Consider the following 20,826-nt stretch of genomic DNA (forward strand, 5'->3'; position numbering starts at 1 on the left):
GCTTAACTAATGGGAGTACCTGATAATTAGATGTCAGTTTTCAAATATTATCAGCAAATACTTCCCACATGAAAACCTATAATTAGAAGCTCAGCGTATTAAGGTGTGTGTGACTCTTTGTTCTGAAGAAAACTTCTTTTGATGTTGTTCAGTCGCTAAGTTATGTCCATTCTTTGCAACCCCATGCCAGGCTTCCCTATCCTTCACCATCTTCTGGAGTTTGCTCAAATTCATGTCCATTGACCAGTGATACTATCTAACCTCTCATCCTCTGCCACCCTCTTCTCCTCTGCCCTCAGTCTTTCCCAGCATCAGAGTCTTTTCTAATGAGTCAGCTCTTCACATCAGGTGGCCAAAGTATTGGAGCTTCAACATCAGCATCAGTCCTTCCAGTGAATATTCAGGGTTGATTTCCTTTCAGATTGACTGGTTTGATCTCCTTGCAGTCCAAGGGACTCTCAAGATTCTTCTTCAACACTTTAGCGCTTTTAAAAAGAGCATTTCGTTCAGTTCAGTTCAGTTGCTGTCACGTCTGACTCTTTGTGACCCCATGAATCGCAGCACACCAGGCCTCCCTGTCCATCACCAACTCCCGGAATTTACCCAAACTCATGTCCATCGAGTTAGTGATGCCATCCAGCCATCTCATCCTCTGTCATCCGCTTCTCATCCTTCAACACCTTAGTGCTTTTTAAAAAAGCATTACATTTACAGAAATTCATTTTACACCCCTTTCTTTTGGAACACCTACTTTAAAAGGCAGGACCTTAGAGATACCCTAGGTGATCCAGCATGACCCAGTTAATTGGCAGAGGAACAAAATAAAACACAAGTGCCTTTCTCCTCCATTCAGCAGTTCCTGATCTGACCACTTTAAAATTCAGTGTTGGTTTTTCTGGTTCCTAGAGAAAATTGTGATCATCCCTTCCCTAATTTTATTTTCTTCTTATATATGTTATTCTTAACTAATAAGGACTCAAAAATCCTCTGGCATGCTTAGGCAGTACAAATGCGGTAGTGTGTAAAGCAGAGGATGGCCACACATATCTTTTGATTACCCCAAATTTTCCTTCCTGTTTTGGGCTGGGGCAAATCCATCACACTGCAGGTAAAGCATCAGCCAGCACCTCTGGGAAAAGCTCAGAGGTGCAGCTGGTCTCTAAGTTGAGGGTATAAGCTAGAGGCACAATTTATTAGGCTCTTGAGAGGAACTGGGCATCATCAGCACATTAGCCCTTGTAGGAGGGTTGGCCAGGCATGGTAAACAGAACAGGCTAGGACACATGACTGAAGAATTACAAAAGAAAAAAAAAAAATTTAAAAGACCAAAAGAAAACAAAAGCCAGAAGCCCAGAGCCGGTTGGGATGAACCCAAATCTAAGTAGGTGGCTTGGTATGGTTGGGAAGGGGCTTGTGGAAGAGTCCTGGGGAATAATATCTACTTCAGAATCGATTTGGTTTCAACTGATCAAAGGCAAACAGCCTCATCTCCCTTTGAAATATGAGAAATACAAACTATGAAAGTTGGATAAGGCCTTGGAGATCACCTGGCACATCTCAAACAAGCTCTCATTTCATAGAGGACACCTCAGAGAGGTGAGATCATATATTTGGAGGCCAAGCTTGACTGCATTCCTACCCTCCAAACACAGGGCTGTTTATGGAACCCCACATTGCTTCCACTTAGTCTTGGGTTAGTTGAAATTCATATTCTGGCAGGGTCTAAATGGGGAGGGTCCAAAACTCTCTGAAGAATGTTGGCCTCCAGCACTCCGTTAATCAGTTACCATTTATTAGAAGCAGAGGAAAATGTCATTCGATTTAGGAAGAGTGCAGTGGCTTGTTTAGTAACCTCCATCTTAACCTTTGCTTAGGTGGATCACAGACAGGATAGCTCCATCAATCATGCTAATGGCCAGTTTATTCCAAAAAATTAAGCCAGGTCAGTTAGACAATGTCTATTGATGTTTTTAAAACATGCTAGTGAATTGATTATAATGGTTGATCTGTTCTACATAAGCACAACCAAGTCACAAGTTTAATTTGTAAAATGCAGAAATTAAACTTTTTAAAATTTGATGATGGACTGTGTATATTGCAAACTTTGTAAGAAAGGGCACAGATATTCAAATATAATAAGTGCAAAGAGTCAGACACGACTGAGCGACTGAACTGAACTGAAAGTGGATTTGAAAAATTAGTAAGAGTTGGAACTGAGCATTCAAGGTAGGAGAGGCCTCATGAATACTATAATAATAATATGACTATAGCTAACTTTATTAATAGACTTACTTTAATAGAAGACTTACTATGGACTAACCACTATAGTGAGTGCCTTACATGTATATGCTATAATGTATGATCATCCCTATGTGTTATAGAGAGGTCAAGTAACTTGCCTAAAATCTCAAATAAGACTGAGTCAAGGACATAAAGCTCAGGCCATAATCTTATCTGGTTGTGAGTCTTTTCTGGTTTGGAGGCAGTTCAAAAATCAGAGTGATACAGGATTGGTGCATTAGACCAACAGTTAGATGACCTGAGTCCTTAGCTCTGGTTATGCCTCCAACTCAGATCATGCTGGCCATCTTTCCCACCTGTAAGGGATGAGTTGGGGCCAGGTATAGATGATTTCTTAGGACTCTGGTAGCTCCAGGATTTTAGGTACTTGACACTTATTTTCTGAGTTTCTACTCATAGTAGCACCCATATAAGCAGCCCTTCCTATGACAGCAAAACACTACTTAATCCTGGCTTTTTAAGAGAAATTATACTCAACAATTTTTTTTAAGAAATGGTCTAAAGAGGCAGACGGAGCTAGGTCCATATCCTGCCACTATCTATATCACCTTGGACAAATTAGTCCAACTCTCTGAGCCATGGTTTCCTCATCTGTTGGAAGGGGATCTTCGTCTGTCTGCCTCACATGGGTGCTATGAAGATTTAATGAAAGAGCATGTCTTGAGCAGTGCCTGGGAATCTCAATAATCACACATTTCCTCTGGAGTTCTCAACTTAGAAAATACAGTCAGGTGCCAAAAACTGAGTTAATATCTACTCTTCCAACAAGGAAATGAACACATTTCCTGAAAATTATCTGGAACACCTTTCTCTTCTTTCCTTTCCTTTCTCCTCTCTCTCTCAAGCCCAATCTGTATGTAGTGCTTTACTTTTGCCTTACATCATCTCTGGGAGATAGGAGCTATGATCGTCCCTTTTCACACAGTAGAAACCAACGCAGATATTCAGTAGTGTGTTCAATATATGCAGCTAGAAAGTGATGGAACAGGATTTGAACTGATGCAGCCTGGCTCCACAGCCCATGGCCTAACACACCCACATGTAACATGTGACCTCCCACATGATCATCCCAAAGAAGCCCAGACTTTGAATCAGAGGAGTATGACTGTCAATGAAGTATCAAAAGTATAGAGTGGCTGGCTGGGAGCATTTTTGCTCTTAAAGGCAATACAGATTCTTCCCAAATGACTGGAGCTTAATAGATCTAGGCATGTATCATCTCTTTGCCAAAATGCTCGTGTACCACTGAGACATCCTCTATTCCTCAGTTAAGGAGAGAACAGTTTTCTAGAATTCTAGAAAGATTTTAGAACAAAGGCACAAGAATAGTTCTGCAGTTTGGTTTGGATTGAATCATTACAGGAGACTTTGGTAGGTACCACAATTTTATTCTATTTTACCTTAATATGAAATACAAGTTTAGAAGCAGCTGTCCTTCTCTCTCAGACAAAACAATGGGCAGGACTCAGAAAAGGCTCAACCTGCAAACTCTCCAATTATCTCATTACTGTCTTCAAAGTTCAATGCTCATTTCCAGAACATACTTTCAAAGGCAATATCATTTTTAGAATTAAGAAAATATTATATTTATTTTAATAAGACAATGCTAATTAAGTCTTTGCATTTAGCAGTTTAATGGTAAACCTCGAAAGAATTCTCCTTTGGAAGCACTGTATTTAAAAGTACATATACCTCTCTATACTGAGAGGTTGAATGACAACCAGAATATTTCCATTTCTAATTGTCTTAGAAATGTTCCAAATGAATTAAATCCTTTACCAAACAAAGAAATAAAAAATGAAGCAAGGGATGGGCATTTACCAACATACTTACCTATTGATCTTGGTTACTCCGGGTGCAGAGATGTAAATAAGAAGCAAAGGGAATTAAATTGTTAGCCCAAAAAAGATAGGAAGCATCTTTTCTAAAAAAATAAATTATTTTCTAACCTTGTAGACACTTCTCATTTTTACACCTAATGTTTGTTGTGGGTTCGTGTTGACTGAGTAGAGGTCACAATATCAGTCCATACTTACTAACAGCAGTTAGCTGTTACAATGCCACAGGCACTGCACTAAGCACTTGACATAAGTTATTTCATTTAGTGTTCACAACCCTATGAGGTAGGAAACATTAATTTATCTATTTTTATGGATGATGAAATGGAGACTCAGAAAAACGAAACAAGCTGGCAAAGATCTTGGAGCCAGCAGCGTGATGCAGGATCTGTGTGAGGCCAGAGCCCAAACCATGCTCCTCTACTGTCCCAGCCTGTCTGGGCAGAGCAAGTCCTTGGCAATGTTTTATCTGCCAGGGCCAAAGTGAGCTTCACAGTAGAGACCCTGTTTCCGTCTTGTTCACGATGACACTGGCCTGGCATCTACATAGTGGGCACTTACTAAATAAAGAAAATATCTTAATCAATTAAAACATGCTTTCCAAGTGCCCAAATATGACAATGATATTAAGCCAGCAATTTTCACAGTCCTACTGGGTCTCTTCTAATTTGGGCTGATACAAATCCTATGCTTTTATTTTCTTTTACTTTATTTTTTGGCTGTGCTGGGTCTTCGCTGCTGTGTGCAACCTTTCTCTAGTTGTGGCGAGTGGGGGTTCCTCTCCATTGCAGTGTGCGAGCTTCTCATTGTGGTGGCTTCTCTTGCTGTAGAAGGAGCACGGGCTCTCAGTGCCTGGGCTCAGTAGCTGTGATGAATGGGCATGTGGGATCTTCCTGAACCAGGGATAGAACCCATGTTCCTTGCATTGTCAGGAGGATTCTTGACCACTAGACCACCAGGGCAGCCCAACCTTGTGATTTTAAAAGTCATACTTTTATTTAAATTAAGAAAGAAAAAGAAAAATCTTTCAATTTAGCACATAAACTTCTCCCCATCCATCCTAATGCCCGTGATTTAGGAAAATCTTGCTCTCTGATTGATCTTTTTTCCAGACTCTGATGAAATCTGGATTTAGTCTAAATGCAAAAGAGGTCTAATAAACTGATGCCTAATTTAATTAGATTAATTTAATTACACAAATGCTCATTGGGTGTTGACTGTGTCACAGGGCCAGACAGACCAGACCCTGGGCTTAAATAATTTATAATCCTGTGGGGAAGAAGAAGACAAAATATACAAATGACTCTGTAAAATAAGATACACGTCAGAAGGAAGGAAGGAATGAAGAGATGTATAGATCCTTGAGAAGGAGAGATGAGAGTTGCCAACCTGTGACAGCTCCATCAGCAACATCCAGTCCAAACCTCTGATGACAGAAGTGTTCTGTGTTGGCTCTTCCCAACAGGGTAGTGACTGAGTACTTGAAATGTAGCTGGTATGACTGAGGAATGGAATTTAAAACTTTTATTTAAACTTATTTCAGTTGCACTTAAATAGCCAGATGTGGCTAGCAGCTACTATATTGGGCAGCAGAGCCCTAGATTTATAGACTTAGTTGTTTATTACCCAGGGTTCTCTTTAAGAATGCAGATTCTCATGCCTTAAAAACTTTTGATGACCTTGGTCTGGGATAGGGTTTGGGTATATAAAGCTCCACAGGGTGCTCTAAAGCACACCAAGTTTAAACATTCCAGCCTCAGGCTATCCTGGGCTCTGCCCTGTCAGCAAGCACAAGCTTAGAGAGTCTGGCAGGCATGTCAGCCAGATGATATCTTTACATGGTCACTGTAAAGTCGCTTGGCTTGGCTTTGCTCTAAGTCACTCTGTTTCCTTCCTTTACCTACTCATCCAAGTATTTTGGAGGTGACCCAAGCTCCAAGCTAATGTTTCACTGAAGTCCGAAGTTGTGTTTCATTCCTCTTGGTAGCTGCTGTGCCTAACACAGTGCCTGCCTATGAGTCTTCTATAAATGTTGACTGAAACAACCAAGATATATCACAAAATATATTTTCAACAATCTTCTACTTAAGGAGACTGCCACTCCAGAGAACAAAGTCCACTTGAAACAGATGTATGTATGGATGACGGACTGCAAAAAGCAAACACAAGAAAGCCAATGCACTCTTTAAAAGATTCATAATTTGACTACAGAAGGAAAGTTATGAAAAAAGAATACTTTTGTCCAGAGTCTCAGGATAAGGCAAGCAAGACTCCTGCCTTCAAATTTGGTATCAGAGTACACCATTGTTCTTCTTACCATCTTTGAAAATAGCAGTTACCCAAGACCATTCTGTATAAAAAATAATAGAAAATAACCTAAATAAAAAATGTCAAACCCTGTAACAAATGCCATCATTCTTTGTCTATTTCTTACAGATAAGGCTGACTGTAGGAAACTTTCAGAAATTAAGAATTTTTGATGGCGTTTATTACATAGTGCCTAGTAGAGTGCTCAGCATTGAGGGGGCACTCAACATTGGTTGTTGAATGAATTAGCTTTCAAGTGCTATTGTGCCGTAACTATTTTGTGTTTTAGGCATTTTAGTTGGCTCTCATCAAAAACATTTGTCATTTCTAGATCACACCCTTGAGTCAGATAATATTAGAAGATATGAAATAAATTTAAGTTTAAAAATCAGCAGAGCAAATTCATATTATGGTAGAAAAGGTGGAAATTGTTTTTGAGAACTCAGGAAATTATATTTCCCACCTAGAAGAAAGGGGAGGGAAAACATGTCAACTGATAAGGCAACTCTTTAGAAGATGTAAACTCAGGCTTTGGAGCCAACAGATTGAATGAAAATCTAGTTATACATACAGGAGCAGTGTGAGCATCCTTTCTTCATGAGGTTGTTAAAAGGCTCAAATGAACTGTCCTCCCTCAAAAAGGTAAGGGTAAGTCCTAATCCCAGGACCTCAGAAAGTGACCTTTTTGGAAATAGGGTTGTTGTAGATGTTAATTAGTTAAGATGGGGTCATAGTGGTGCAGGGTGGGCCCCTAATCCAATGTAACTGGTGTCCTTATAAGAGAGAAGATGATGTGAACCGAGGGACATGCATGAAGAATATTGTTGTCATTTAGTCACTCAGTTGTGTCTGACTCTTTGCGATGCCATGGATTGCAAAGCACAGGCTCCCTGCCCTTCACCATCTCCCAGAGTTTGCTTAAATTCATGACTGTTGAGTCGATGATGCTTTCTAACCATCTCATCCTCTGCTGCCCCCTTCTCCCTTTGCCTTCAATCTTTCCCAGCATCAAGGTTTTTTTCCAATGAGTCAGCTCTTTGCATCAGGTGGCCAAAGTATTAGAGCGTAAGCATCAGTCCTTCCAGTGAATATTCAGGGTTGATTTCCTTTAGGATTGACTGGTTTAATCTCTTTACAGTCCAAGGGACTCTGCAGAGGCTTCTCCAGTACCACAATTTGAAAGCATCAATTCTTTGGCACTCAGCTTTCTTTATGGTTCAACTCAAATCCATACATGACTACTAGAAAAACCATAGCTTTGACTATAGAGACCTTTGTCAGCAAAGTGATGTCTCTGCTTTTTGTCATAGCTTAACTTCCAAGGAGCAAGTGTCTTTTAATTTCGTGGATGCAGTCACCATCCGCAGTGATTTTGTAGCCCAAGAAAATAAAATCTATCACTGCTTCCACTTTTTCCCCTTATATTTGTCATGACCATGATCTTAGTCTTTTTAATGTTGAGTTTTAAGCCAGATTTTTCACTCTCCTTTCACCTTCATCAAGAGGCTCTTTAGTTCCTCTTCACTATCTGCCATTAGAGTGGTATCATCTGCATATCTGAGGTTGTTGATATTTCTCCTGGCAATATTGATTCCAACTTGTACTTCATCCAGCCCAGCATTTCTTATGATGTACTCTGCATATAAGTTAAATAAGCAAGGTGACAATACAGGGAGAATGCCTTTTGTCAATGAAGGCAGGGATTTGAGTCACACAGCTGCAAGGCAAGGAACACCCGTTTGTCAGCAAACCCCGAGATGCTAGGAAGGGGCCAAGGAAGGGTTCCTTTGCAGGTTTCAGAGGGAGCATGACACTGCTGACATCCTGGATACCTCAATTTCAGACTACCGACCTCCCAAACTGAAACGGTAGACTTCTGGTGTTTAAGCCACCCAAGCCTTGATACTTCATTATGACAGTCTTGAAAATAATACAGTATTCTTACCTGGGAAATGCCATGAACAGAGGAGCCTGGTGGGCTACAGTCCACGGGGTCACAAAAGGGTTGGACACGACTTAGTGACTAAACAATAAATATGTGTATTAGCTACTTTCCGAATTATTTTTCCATGAATCATTATTTTATTTAAGGTGCTGACTCTTTACCCTCCTCCTCCCCACTGCATACCTACGACAACAGAAACTAATCATGAAGAAAGGTGGTTTTCTGCCATTGCCTGTACATCTTATGGATAGGCAAGTACTCATTCTTAAATGCCCTGGTAAACTTGATGATCTTTACAGCTTCTTTTCTAGGACTTAGCAAGCAAGACTAATGGTTATTCATGAACTCTCAGCTCTATGCCAAAATAATTTTTCCTCCAGTGTTTTCAAAGTCATAAAGCAGATACAGTTTGAAGAATTCTTGAACTTATCATCTTTCTAATCCCTTTTAAACCTGAGATTCTAAGACAGCAAAGGAAGCTGGACCAGGATTTTTTTTTTTCCCTGTTTACATCACTTGCAGGATCAAGAAAGTTTTTTTCTTTTTTTCCTCTCTTTGTAAGAAATGAGCTATTTGCATAACTGGAATCATAAAGTAGCAATTTAACATTATTGAATTGAGAAACCGACAGAAGGCTAAACAGAACAAAACATGAACCAACAACTGGGCTATTTTTATTGCTCCTTTTTAGTATCAGCAAGTGCAGTGACATAAAAAATGCCATGAAATCAATTAATTTTAGTCTTTTTACAAGTTATTTTAATTCTCCTCCCATAATATGTCTATATAAAATAATTGCTTTGTAATTACTGACATGATTAAATGTTAAATAAATGCAAAATTCTTAGTTTGGCAGCCTTTATATGTCCAGAAGGCTGTTTCATTACTTCTTTTTAAGAACTTCACAGTATATTGCTTAATATTTTCATTGCGCACATAGATTTCACCATGCCATGTTAATGTTGCATAAGGAGCCACATGCTATAATAGCTCTTGATTATACTTTCAAAACTACAGACTGACCAATGAAAAAAATGGACTCATGGTTGGTTTTGAAAGTAGCAATATGTCGGCTGCTAATACCAACACTGTGGACTGCTGGATGCCAACCAAGTCAAGCAACTCCATTAGACTGTATCAGATTTTCTCTTGCTCCCAGCCTGAATGAGAGCTTAGTCTGTAATAACTTTTCATCAAAAAAATGGCAAACATTTTCACATCCAAGTCAGAATATTTTTTGCATTTTTCTTTGCTCAAAGAGAATTCTGTACCACCTTTTGTTATATTTTTACATCCAGTAGTAATCTTTATTAGCTAAGAGATATTTTCACAAAAATTTTATTTAAAAAATGAAAACACCCAGTGTTCTTGTAAGGAGAGCCTGTACTTTTAGATCTCATCTTGAGGTATTTCTCTAAGGAATCTGACTACTTAGAATTTGCCAACTAGAGGAGTAAGCTATTAAACTTTATACTGAGAAAATGTCAAGAATATATCCCTTTCACATTGAAATGTTCCTGTAAAATTTGGAGACTGATATACAGAGGCATATATATCCTCAGTGTAAAAGTTCCTGCTACTCAAGGTTAAAGATTGCAGTGTTTGGGTGACTGACAGTATTTGCCCTTCAATTTGATAGACCTTAAGCACACTGTATTTCTACAGACTGCAATATTTTTTAAAGAAGCAAAATAAAGCCATCTGTCCCCTAACTCTGAAAATAAATGTGGTTTCAAGTTCTTTCTCTAAAAAGGGTGCCTGTCCGTTCAAATGTTCCCTCTGAAGGACTGCCTATGGAAGAGTGTCAGGCCAAAGACCAGGGATGGGAGCAGGTTATACAGCAAGAGGGCAGCACTATAGAGAATGCTTTACCTACTTTCTCATAGCATGGGATGGAGCCAAATGTGATTATTCTCATTTTATAAATGAACTTTTAGGGCCCAGCAACTAAGTGACTTGCTAGAATTCCCACAGCTAACTGGTGAAATAGCTGGTATTATACCCAAGTTTGTTAAAATTCTTAAAAAAAAAAAAAAGATGTCATTTTTAAAAGTACATTTATTGTGATTTATTTTTAGACATGTATTTATTTATTTTGGCTGAACTGGTTCCTAGCTGTGGGTCGCGAGATCTTCACTGTGGCATGCGGGCTTCGTAGCTGTAGCATGCAGACTGTTAGTTTGTAGCTGCAGACGTAAGTTGTAGCTTGTGTGCGGGCTCTAGTTCCCCAATCAGGGATGGAACCCAGGCCCCCTGCATTGGGAGCAAAGAGTCTTACCCACTGGGCCACTGGGGAGTCCCCCAAGTCTGTTACATTCTGAAGTCAGAACCCATTCTGTGAACCCACTTGCCTCAGTGATCTTATTGGACTTCCAATAAGAAGTGTGAATGCACTGCAGCAAATTGCAGGTACACAGAACTAACTTATAAAGTAAAACCTTGGTTAACCAGAAGATTAAGCTCAGGGAATCTGCAAATGTAAAGCTTTATTAGAAAGCTTTTAGTTTCCATCTTTAATACCCACTTTCTTGCCTTAGATAAGGGTAGTTAATTTTTGGTTTTAAAGACTTTTTTTTCCTTCAAGGCCCTGATAATGAACTCATATTAGAAAACTGTTTTTTAAAATCTATACCCCTCGTTATTAACTTCTTTTCTTCAAAATTCCCATTTTCTCCTAAAAGTGGACTCTGGAGGAAAAAATTTCTAGTTAATTAGGATTTCTGGTAATCAGGTTTTTAAATTGTTTTGGTAAATTAAAATCAGGTGAAAGCTACCTCCGTGAGTTTGAAATAGCTTCTTATTATAGATTCTCCTTAATGCCAATGTGTTTGCCTATGTTAGTGTGCATTTGAAATTAATGGTCCAATACACAAAGTGCTCAGATCTTCGATGACCTGGGCGCCATAAATCCACCAGAACACATTAGTGGGACGGTCCCTTAATTACACAGTTTAGGCTTTACATAATCAATGGTGCAAAGGAACAGCTGAGAACATTAAAATGCCAGCAGGCATTGTAAATCATAATGCATTCCATAATCTCTTCAATTCATGTGTCTTATTAAATTAAAAGTAAAAAGAATAGTTTTAGTTAAATATCTATAATATATTGCCATCATAACCATTAAAATATAAAATAATTCAATGCTATTGAAGATCATCTTTATTACTTTAGTAGTTACTTTTTGAACTTTAGATATAGGGATGATATTTTTAATGAATCAAAATGAAAGTTATCTCTTAGAAAGGTTGACTAAATAAGAAGGTTCTTTTTTAATAAAATATATTTTAGAATAAAATGCAGTACAAGCTTATCTATCTAAGACTAACGTACGCCTTACAAGATTTCTTAGGGTTTTAAGAGTACACTATTTGTTCAACTGGTTATAACAGTGATGAAATAGATTAATGTTGGTTTATTATTACTTCACATTACATTTAAATGAGGATAATGAAGACATAATTTGAACACAAGACCAGAAAATGAGAATTACTTTCCTGGAGAATTAGGCAATTTTAAATAGTAAGCTTCAGTAACTTGGGATAAAACATGGACAGGTAGCTTAATTTTGCTTCAGGACTTTTAAGTCTCAAAAATCTAACAAGCATCCATGTTAGCACTCATGAAAAAACTGTGGGTTCAGAAGTATCACCATCAACTTGTGGCTGGCAATTAGGTTACTGTACACTTCAAAGGAACGACAGAATCAATGAAAATAGTTGATTGAGAAGCTCTCCTGTGTAAGGCACTGTTAGGGGGCAGGCAGTGGGGGTGCTGGGCATCCTAGGTGGAGGTGAAGCTGTAAGCAAAGAGTAGTGTCCTGAGCCAATTGTGAGCACTTCTTTTCAAATCCAAATTTAGAGACAGTGTGTTGTTAGCTTGAAACTGGTCATGCTAAGTGTTCAGTGCAGTTCAGTTCAGTGGCTCAGTCGTGTCTGACTCTTTGTGACCCTATGAATCGCAGCACACCAGGCCTCCCTGTCCATCACCAACTCCCGGAGTCTATTCAAACTCATTCCATCAAGTCGGTGATACCAGCCAGCCATCTCATCCTCTGTCGTCCCTTTCTCCTCCTGCCCCCAATCCCTCCCAGCATCAGAGTCTTTTCCAATGAGTCAACTCTTCGCATGAGGTAGCCAAAGTACTGGAGTTTCAGCTTTAGCATCAGTCCTTCCAAAGAACACCCAGGACTGATCTCCTTTAGCATGGACTGGTTGGAACTCCTTGCAGTCCAAGGAACTCTCAAGAGTCTTCTCCAACACCACAGTTCAAAAGCATCAATTCTTTGGTGCTCAGCTTTCTTCACAGTCCAACTCTCACATCCATATGTGACTACTGGAAAAACCATAGCCTTGACTAGATGGACCTTTGTTGGAAAAGTAATGTCTCTGCTTTTGAATATGCTCTCTAGGTTGGTCATAACTTTCCTTCCAAGGAGTAAGCATCTTTTAATTTCATGGCTGCAATCACCATCTGCAGTGATTTTGGAGCCCCCCAAAATAAAGTCTGACACTGTTTCCACTGTTTCCCCATCTATTTTCCATGAAGTGATAGGACCAGATGCCATGGTCTTCGTTTTCTGAATGTTGAGCTTTAAGCCAACCTTTTTGCTTTCCTCTTTCACTTTCATCAAGAGGCTATTTAGTTCCTCTTCACTTTCTGCCATAAGGGTGGTGTCATCTGCATATCTGAGGTTATTGATATTTCTCCCTGCAATCCTGATTCCAGCTTGTGCTTCATCTGACGCAGCATTTCTCATGATGTACTCTGCATATAAGTTAAATAAGCAGGGTGATATTATACAGCCTTGACGTACTCCTTTGCCTATTTGGAGCCAGTCTGTTGTTCCATGTCCAGCTCTAACTGTTGCTTCCTGACTTGCATATAGGTTTCTCAAGAGGCAGGTCAGCTGGTCTGGTATTCCCATCTCTCTCAGAATTTTCCACAGTTCGTTGTGATCCACACAGTCAAAGGCTTTGGCATAGTCAGTAAAGCAGAAATGGATGTTTTTCTGGAATTCTCTTGCTTTTTTGATGATCCAGCAGATGTTAGCAATTTGATCTCTGGTTCCTCTGCCTTTTCTAAAACCAGCTTGAACATCTGGAAGTTCACGGTTCACATATTGCTGAAGCCTAGCTTGGAGTACACCACAGAAATTGGCAAACCCTAGGAATCAGGATTATCTTATTGGAGAGATGTTGAACATTTACCAGCACACTACTGGTGTTAAGGCACCAAAGTAGCAGAGTTGGAATAGGTACATGGAATCAGAACTACTTCATTATGAATGAGATTCAACATCTGCTAAGATAGCATGGTGACTACAGCCATGAAATTAAAAGATGCTAGCTACTTGGAAGAAAAGCTATGAGAAACCTAGATGGCATATTAAAAAGCAGAGACATCACTTTGCCAGAAAGGTCCATACAAAGCTATGGTTTTTCCAATAGTCATGTACAAATGTGAGAGTTGGACCATAAAGAAGGCTGAGCGCTGAAGAGATTCTAAAAGAGATGGGAATACCAGACCACCTGACCTGCCTCTTGAGAAACCTATATGCAGGTCAGGAAGCAACACTTAGAACTGGACATGGAACAACAGACTGGTTCCAAATAGGCAAAGGAGTAGGTCAAGGCTGTCTACTGTCACCCTGCTTATTTAACTTTTATGCAGAGTACATCATGAGAAATGCTGGACTGGAAAAAGCACAAGCTGGAATCAAGATATTTGCCAGGAGAAATATCAATAACCTCAGATATGCAGATGACACCACTCTTATGGCAGAAAGTGAAGAGGAACTAAATAGCCTCTTGATGAAAGTGAAAGAGGAAAGCAAAAAGGTTGGCTTAAAGCTCAACATTCAGAAAACGAAGACCATGGCATCTGGTCCTATCACTTCATGGAAAATAGATGGGGAAACAGTGGAAACAGTGTCAGACTTTATTTTGGGGGCTCCAAAATCACTGCAGATGGTGACTGCAGCCATGAAATTAAAAGATGCTTACTCCTTGGAAGGAAAGTTATGACCAACCTAGAGAGCATATTCAAAAGCAGAGACATTACTTTTCCAACAAAGGTCCATCTAGTCAAGGCTATGGTTTTTCCAGTAGTCACGTATGGATGTGAGAGTTGGACTGTGAAGAAAGCTGAGCACCAAAGAATTGATGCTTTTGAACTGTGGTGTTGGAGAAGACTCTTGAGAGTTCCTTGGACTGCAAGGAGTTCCAACCAGTCCATGCTAAAGGAGATCAGTCCTGGGTGTTCTTTGGAAGGACTGATGCTAAAGCTGAAACTCCAGTACTTTGGCTACCTCATGCGAAGAGTTGACTCATTGGAAAAGACTCTGATGCTGGGAGGGATTGGGGGCAGGAGGAGAACGGGACGACCGAGGATGAGATGGCTGGATGGTATCACTGACTCAATAGATTTGAGTTTGAGTGAACTCTGGGAGTTGGTGATGGACAGAGAGGCCTGGCGTGCTGCGATTCATGGGGTCGCAAAGAGTCGGACATGACTGAGCAAGTGAACTGAACTGAGCACTGAAGAATTGATGCTTTCAACCTGTGGTGCTGGAGAAGACTCTTGAGAGTCCCTTGGACAGCAAGGAAATCAAACCAGTCAATCCTGAGAGAAATTGACTTTCAGTATTCATTGGAAGGACTGATGCTGAAGCTGAAGTTCCAATACTTTAGCCACCTGATACAAGTCAACTCACTGGAAAAGACCCTGATGCTAGGAAAGATTGAGGGCAGGAGAGAGGGGGTGACAGAGGTTGAGATGATTGGATGGCATCACTGACTGAACGAACATGCGTTTGAGCAAACTCCAGGAGATAGTGAAAGACAGGGAAGCCTGGAGCGCTGCAGTCCATGGGGTCACTAAGAGTCAGATATGACTTAGCGACTGAGCAACAACAGGTGGAAAATCAGGACAGAAAAGAAGGATGGTACCTATCTATGGAGGGCTTAATGCTTCATTAAGAAGTATTCTCTCAATTTACTATCCTTGTCAGTGACCTAGCAGAAAACAGAAGTTACATTCAAAAGTCAGTGAATTTTTTAAAAAAAATCCTAAAAGGGGACCATTTACTAGGCATGGACAAGGTTCAGATAAACTCACAAAAGATGACCAAACAGCCCTGAGCTAGCTACTGCAAGAAGCAGAAGCCAACAAGAAACCAGATAGCAAGGGACCCACTGGGACAGTCCATACAATCTGATTCCCAGCTTACAAAGCAAAGCAGAAAGGGTAAGGTGGATCCAGAGGGGTACAGAGAATATCCAGCACAGTCTCAGTATCAGTGAGGACACCTAAATGTCTTCGCAGGGAACTATGGGATTATTTCTATAAATTCAGAAAGACTGACTCAGCAGCTGTGTATGACAGGAGAGGGAACATGATGGATATGGGGAAACCCACCAAGAAGCACTTTGAATAAGCTAAATGAGAGGTAATGAGAATTGGAACTGGGGTCATGGTGATAGGAACAGAGTAGAAAGACCATCAGAGAGCTATAAGTAGAGAGGCATCTATCAGATATTACACTGACTAGATGTGGAGAAAGGGGAGAAAAGAGTTACACGTAATACCAAAGTATTGAGCCTGGATGACTTTGAGATCCTGGCTGCAAAACAGGGCATGCAAGAGCTTATTCTGAAAGTGGGCTGAGCTTCCATAGAGAGAAAGGTCGGAGTACTTCTCCCTCTGGTCCCCTCACTGCTGGGCCAGTGTGTAGTGACTATGTTCCTCTGCAGAACACTATGGTATCCTCTCATACAGCCATAGTTCATTTTGGATCCAAACCATTGCCTCCTCTTGACACTTCCATGATGTTGTGATTCTTTAGGGGTGAAAATATCCAGCAGATATTTGAAAATATAGGACAGGAGTTTGCAAGTGAGGTTATGGTCAGAGAGAAACTTGAATGTTTTTTTCATAAAGGTCTAGTATAGAAGACTTGAGATCTCAAGAGGCATGGAGAGAAAAGTAGAATAATAATAAAAGGGTTCAGGGAAGCCAGAGATGTTCTGCCATAAAGCACAGTACAAATACAAAGGATAATGGCATCTCGCCGAAAAACAAGTGACTCTATCTCCATCATCTCCTTTGATAACTGTTTGGTGGTAGTGTCTGAATTAAGTTATATGTCAATACAAAGATGGAGCTAAAACAAATTATTAGCAGGCAGCACTCTAACTCAATATTGAAGTGATCTCTGTATTATGAACCATAACAATTGAGATCAGGCAGAAAAGTATCTCTCTCCACGGAGGACAAATCAATAACTACTAGGTTTTATGGTCATTAGCACCCTAATGAAATTACTCACCACCTAAATATCTTAGAGGATCTTGCACATTCAACATCAGTCACCTCTTTCATGTTAACACTGGCCGGATGTGGCGAAGTGCAACTTTTATAATGGAGACCATGAACAAGGATGATATTCTACACCTAAAACATCTGCATACCAAGCAAGAGGAGTTATTTAAATGACAATCCTAAACCAGTACTTAAAGTTTTATAACTGTGGGCAACACAGTTGATATGTCATTAGTTAGCCAGTGTTTTAATCAGAGGTTAGTCTACAATAAAGGGGCATGTATTACATCTACAGTAAAGGGGGAAAACAGGCAATGGAAAGCAGAAAATAAAAGAGGGTATATTAGTTTACTGGGCTTCCCAGGTGGCTCAATGGTAAAGAATCCACCTGCCAAGTAGGATATACAGGTTCAGTCTCTGGATTGGGAAGCTCCCCTAGAGAATGAAATGGCAACCCACTCCAGTGTTCTTGCCTGGGAAATCCCATGGACAGAGGAGCCCAGCAGGCTATAGTCCATAGCGTTGCAAAAGAGTTGGATGTGACTGAGCAACTAAAAGGCAACACTATGGCCCACTCTCACATGCATTATATCTTTAACCAAGAGGTGGAGAAGGTAAGTAACATGCCCAGGACCACTCAGAAAGGAAGAGAGCCTTTCTTGCCTCGTGCCTTTTGAGCTCTTAGTCTAGGCTGCTGCTGCTGCTAAGTCACTTCAGTCATGTCCGACTCTGTGAGACCCCATAGATGGCTGCCCACCAGGCTCCCCCGTCCCTGGGATTCTCCAGGCAAGAATACTGGAGTGGGTTGCCATGTCCTTCTCCAATGCATGGAAGAGAAAAGTGAAAGTGAAGTCACTCACTCGTGTCCAACTCTTAGCGACCCCATGGCCTGCAGCCTACCAGGCTCCTCCGTCCATGGATTTTCCAGGCAAGAGTACTGCAGTGGGGTGCCATTGCCTTCTCCGTTAGTCTGGGCATGTCAGTCCAAATATGTCAGGCACCGGCATGCCACTCAACTGTTGTTCCAGCAGTTCATCTCTCCAGGAAGTCAAGCCTTCTGCTGTCTTCTTTCCAAGACTAAACTCAACACCTCCCATTCTTTCTGTACATAATGCTAACTCTTCCTTTGCAGAACTTCATAATAGCCTGCCTTGTCTGAACTCCAGTGTACTTTAGAGGAAGGGGTAAAGGAAGGTAAGACTCATTTCCCTCAAAATTTTGTTCTATTCTAAGCCTCACTGGTCTGCTCTCTTGTTTCTCAAACCCATCAAGCTTCTTCCAACCTCCAGGTCCTAGCTTACAAAGATCTCCCCTGCACCCTTTTGCCTGGGTGATTTTCACTTACCTTTGAAATTTTGGTTGAAATGTCACTTCTTCAGGGAAGTCTTCTCTTAGAAGCCTCCATGGCATGTTCTATTCTGGCCTCTTAAACTTCTCTTTCACTGGACTTGACAGAGATATACTTCTACATTTCCTTGTGTGATTACTGGATTAATGCTTTTTCCCCTGTCAGAAGGTGAGCCCCACATGGGAAGGGACCGCATTTCATTTGTTCTGCTCACCACTATATCCCCAGATACAATGCATGTGAGAGTGGGCCATAGTGTTGTTGTTTAGTGGCTCAGTTGCGTCCAACTCTTTTGTGACCCTATGGATTATAGCCCACAAGGCTCCTCAGTCCACATACAAAGATCTGCTCCGAGACAGAGGTGATGCTGTTAGTGTCTGTCAAGTGACTGAAGTAAATGACTGTCATGTTCTAAGCATTACAGCAAGAGCTTGCCCATGTATCCTCATAGCAACCCTGTGAGATCACATCATTCCTCTATTCCACAGATGAGAGAACTTGGGGCAGGGGTGGGGAGCAAATAAATTCAGTCTTTTAACCAAGATCACTCAGCTAGTATGGGAGAGAGTTGAAAGTCAAACCTAGACTCATCTCATCCAAGCCCCTTTTTCTGTTGTATGGAATTTCCACAGATGATCACTTTATTATTTTGTCTTATTTCTATTCATTCTATCTCTCCAGTGAGTCTCAAAGCTTATTTGGGATGGAAATAGCACCTTGTACATTATTTTTCATCCCCCCACATTACCCTGCTAATAACACTTGATATTCTACATGCATTTAATGAATACTTTTTGATTAATAGTACTTTCTTGGCATTAATAACATAAAAGCATCCCCAAATGAGTTCAGCTTTCTATAACACCCTGTCTAAAATAGTAATGTACTAACATGTGTGAGTATAATACAGGTTTAAGAGCTACTAATTTCTACCAAACCTTAGGAAATAATTTTTTTAAAATTATTTGAAAGAAACAGCATGGCAAAATGAAATGGACATATAATATGGAAATCCCGTTCCTCTTTCATTTGCTGAATATTTGTGTGTTTCCAAAGTACTCTTCTGGGTGCCAGGGACAAAAGGCTGAGGAAGTCACAGTCTTTCCCTCAAGGAGCTGTAGGATGGAGGGGGTGGTATCACAGTGATATAAATAAATAATCTTAAATTAAGCTAATCTACGCTTGAAGAGAGGACAAGGAAATGCGGGAAAAGCAAAGACAATGTGACTAGCTCAGCCTGGAGGAAACACACTAACTGCCTGTGAGACGCTGGACACATTCTGTGAGTCAGGTTTTTTCCTTATCTTTAAACAGGGAGAACACCTATGTCCCAGAGTTGCTGTACCCTCCTCTCAGCATACTTAGAAAAAGCTATTTGTTGGCAAGAGTAACCAGAGATGACTAACTGGGTGGCACTGGCTGTCTATCCCCAATGGCTAAGAGTAGCTGCATCTCCATTTACCTGTCAATACACCCACCTACGAGTTGGGAAGCTTTGATTAGAAGGATGAGACAGATAATAAAATTTCTCTGCGTGTAATTATTATTTCCAGCCCTCATAGAATTCAAAGAAAATGAGGCACTTAATAGTATTCCAATCCTTCCCTTCATGTGTAAAGTAGAATCTGCTAGCTGAAACAAGGTAGAGCGGCTTAAATCATAGCAGCTTTTTCCTATGTCAGTCTACCAAGGGTCTCCTTAAGAGTCACCTGATTTGGCTAGACTGATACTTCCTCTTGCTTTGTGACTGACCTGCTCCCAGGAGGACTTTTGGTTACACTGCATTGGATTTTAATCTGGTCCCAACCAGGAGTTTTGCAGTTTAGTCAAGAAGCAAGAAGGTAAATAGGACAAAGATGGTGATTCAAAAAATCAACAATAATAATGGTAGCAGCATGATTTATTATCTTAACAGTGGATCCTACAGAGTTAGAGTTGAAGCTTTTGGGTCAACAAATTATAGGAAAGTTTTGAATTCAGCTCCTCTTTGGGGGAATGATAGATCTGAACTGTACCTTTTCTCTCTGGTTAGAAAATCTAATTCTAGGAATCACAGCTTAGGGGTATTATAATATTTTCAAAGAAAGAAAAGGCACAAAGGATGCAAAGCACAATCTAGAAACAAAAAAAGGCTCTAATGTATTCATCTGTTTGCCAGTTCTTTCAAAGTATTGTACATCCACTGATTCAAGATTTCTTGAATGTCTGGACAAATATAAGCTCTCCTGGGGTCCACCACAAAAGGTGACAATTGTGTGTACAATCAAATTCTCAAACCTCTAGTCTGAATCTTCTTGTCTCTTAAAATACCTCCACTTGACTACAAAAGAGCATCCAGACACTATAGCAGTCAGAATGCCGGGCTTCTATATAATAATACCACTATGACCCACTGCTGCTATTTACTATGTACTTATGTTGGTCCAAGAACTGTGCAAAAGGCTTTAGATGCATTATCTCATTGAATGAGTCCAGTGATTCTGTAAGGCAGGCCTATTATTATCCCCATTTTACTGAAGAGGATACTGAGGCTCACTGACTTCACTCCAGGTTATAGAGCCAGGATTCAGTTTTGGAACCAATTCTTCCCAACTCTAAGACCTGCCTGGTTATCCACTCTCTTTGCCCTGCCTTGGGTTGTACATCCTGTAACACTATGACAGGGACTCACATTGTTTTTGATGCATCACTTGCATACCAGAAGGATCTCTTAAAGCACAGCAGTCTTTAGAAGCAAAATCTGTGCTATTGAAACTGTGCATTTT

General features: G+C 40.3%; 1 protein-coding gene across 3 annotated transcripts in view; it reads right to left on the reverse strand.

Moving 5' to 3' along the window:
- Positions 1 to 20,826, reverse strand: part of LRRN1 (leucine rich repeat neuronal 1) — a 48,983-nt gene that overhangs the window by 17,708 nt on the left and 10,449 nt on the right. Inside the window, exon 1 of one of the 3 annotated variants that reach the window (XM_060402189.1) lies at positions 8,392 to 8,831. The exons of the other annotated variants lie outside the window; for them this stretch is intronic. The gene's annotated coding sequence lies outside the window, so the exon portion shown is untranslated. Of the gene's footprint in view, positions 1 to 8,391; positions 8,832 to 20,826 lie in introns of those variants that run through there. 3 annotated transcript variants of the gene reach the window in all.

The sequence above is a fragment of the Ovis aries genome, chromosome 19 (genome assembly GCF_016772045.2).
Source record: "Ovis aries strain OAR_USU_Benz2616 breed Rambouillet chromosome 19, ARS-UI_Ramb_v3.0, whole genome shotgun sequence".
Lineage (NCBI taxonomy): Eukaryota > Metazoa > Chordata > Mammalia > Artiodactyla > Bovidae > Ovis > Ovis aries.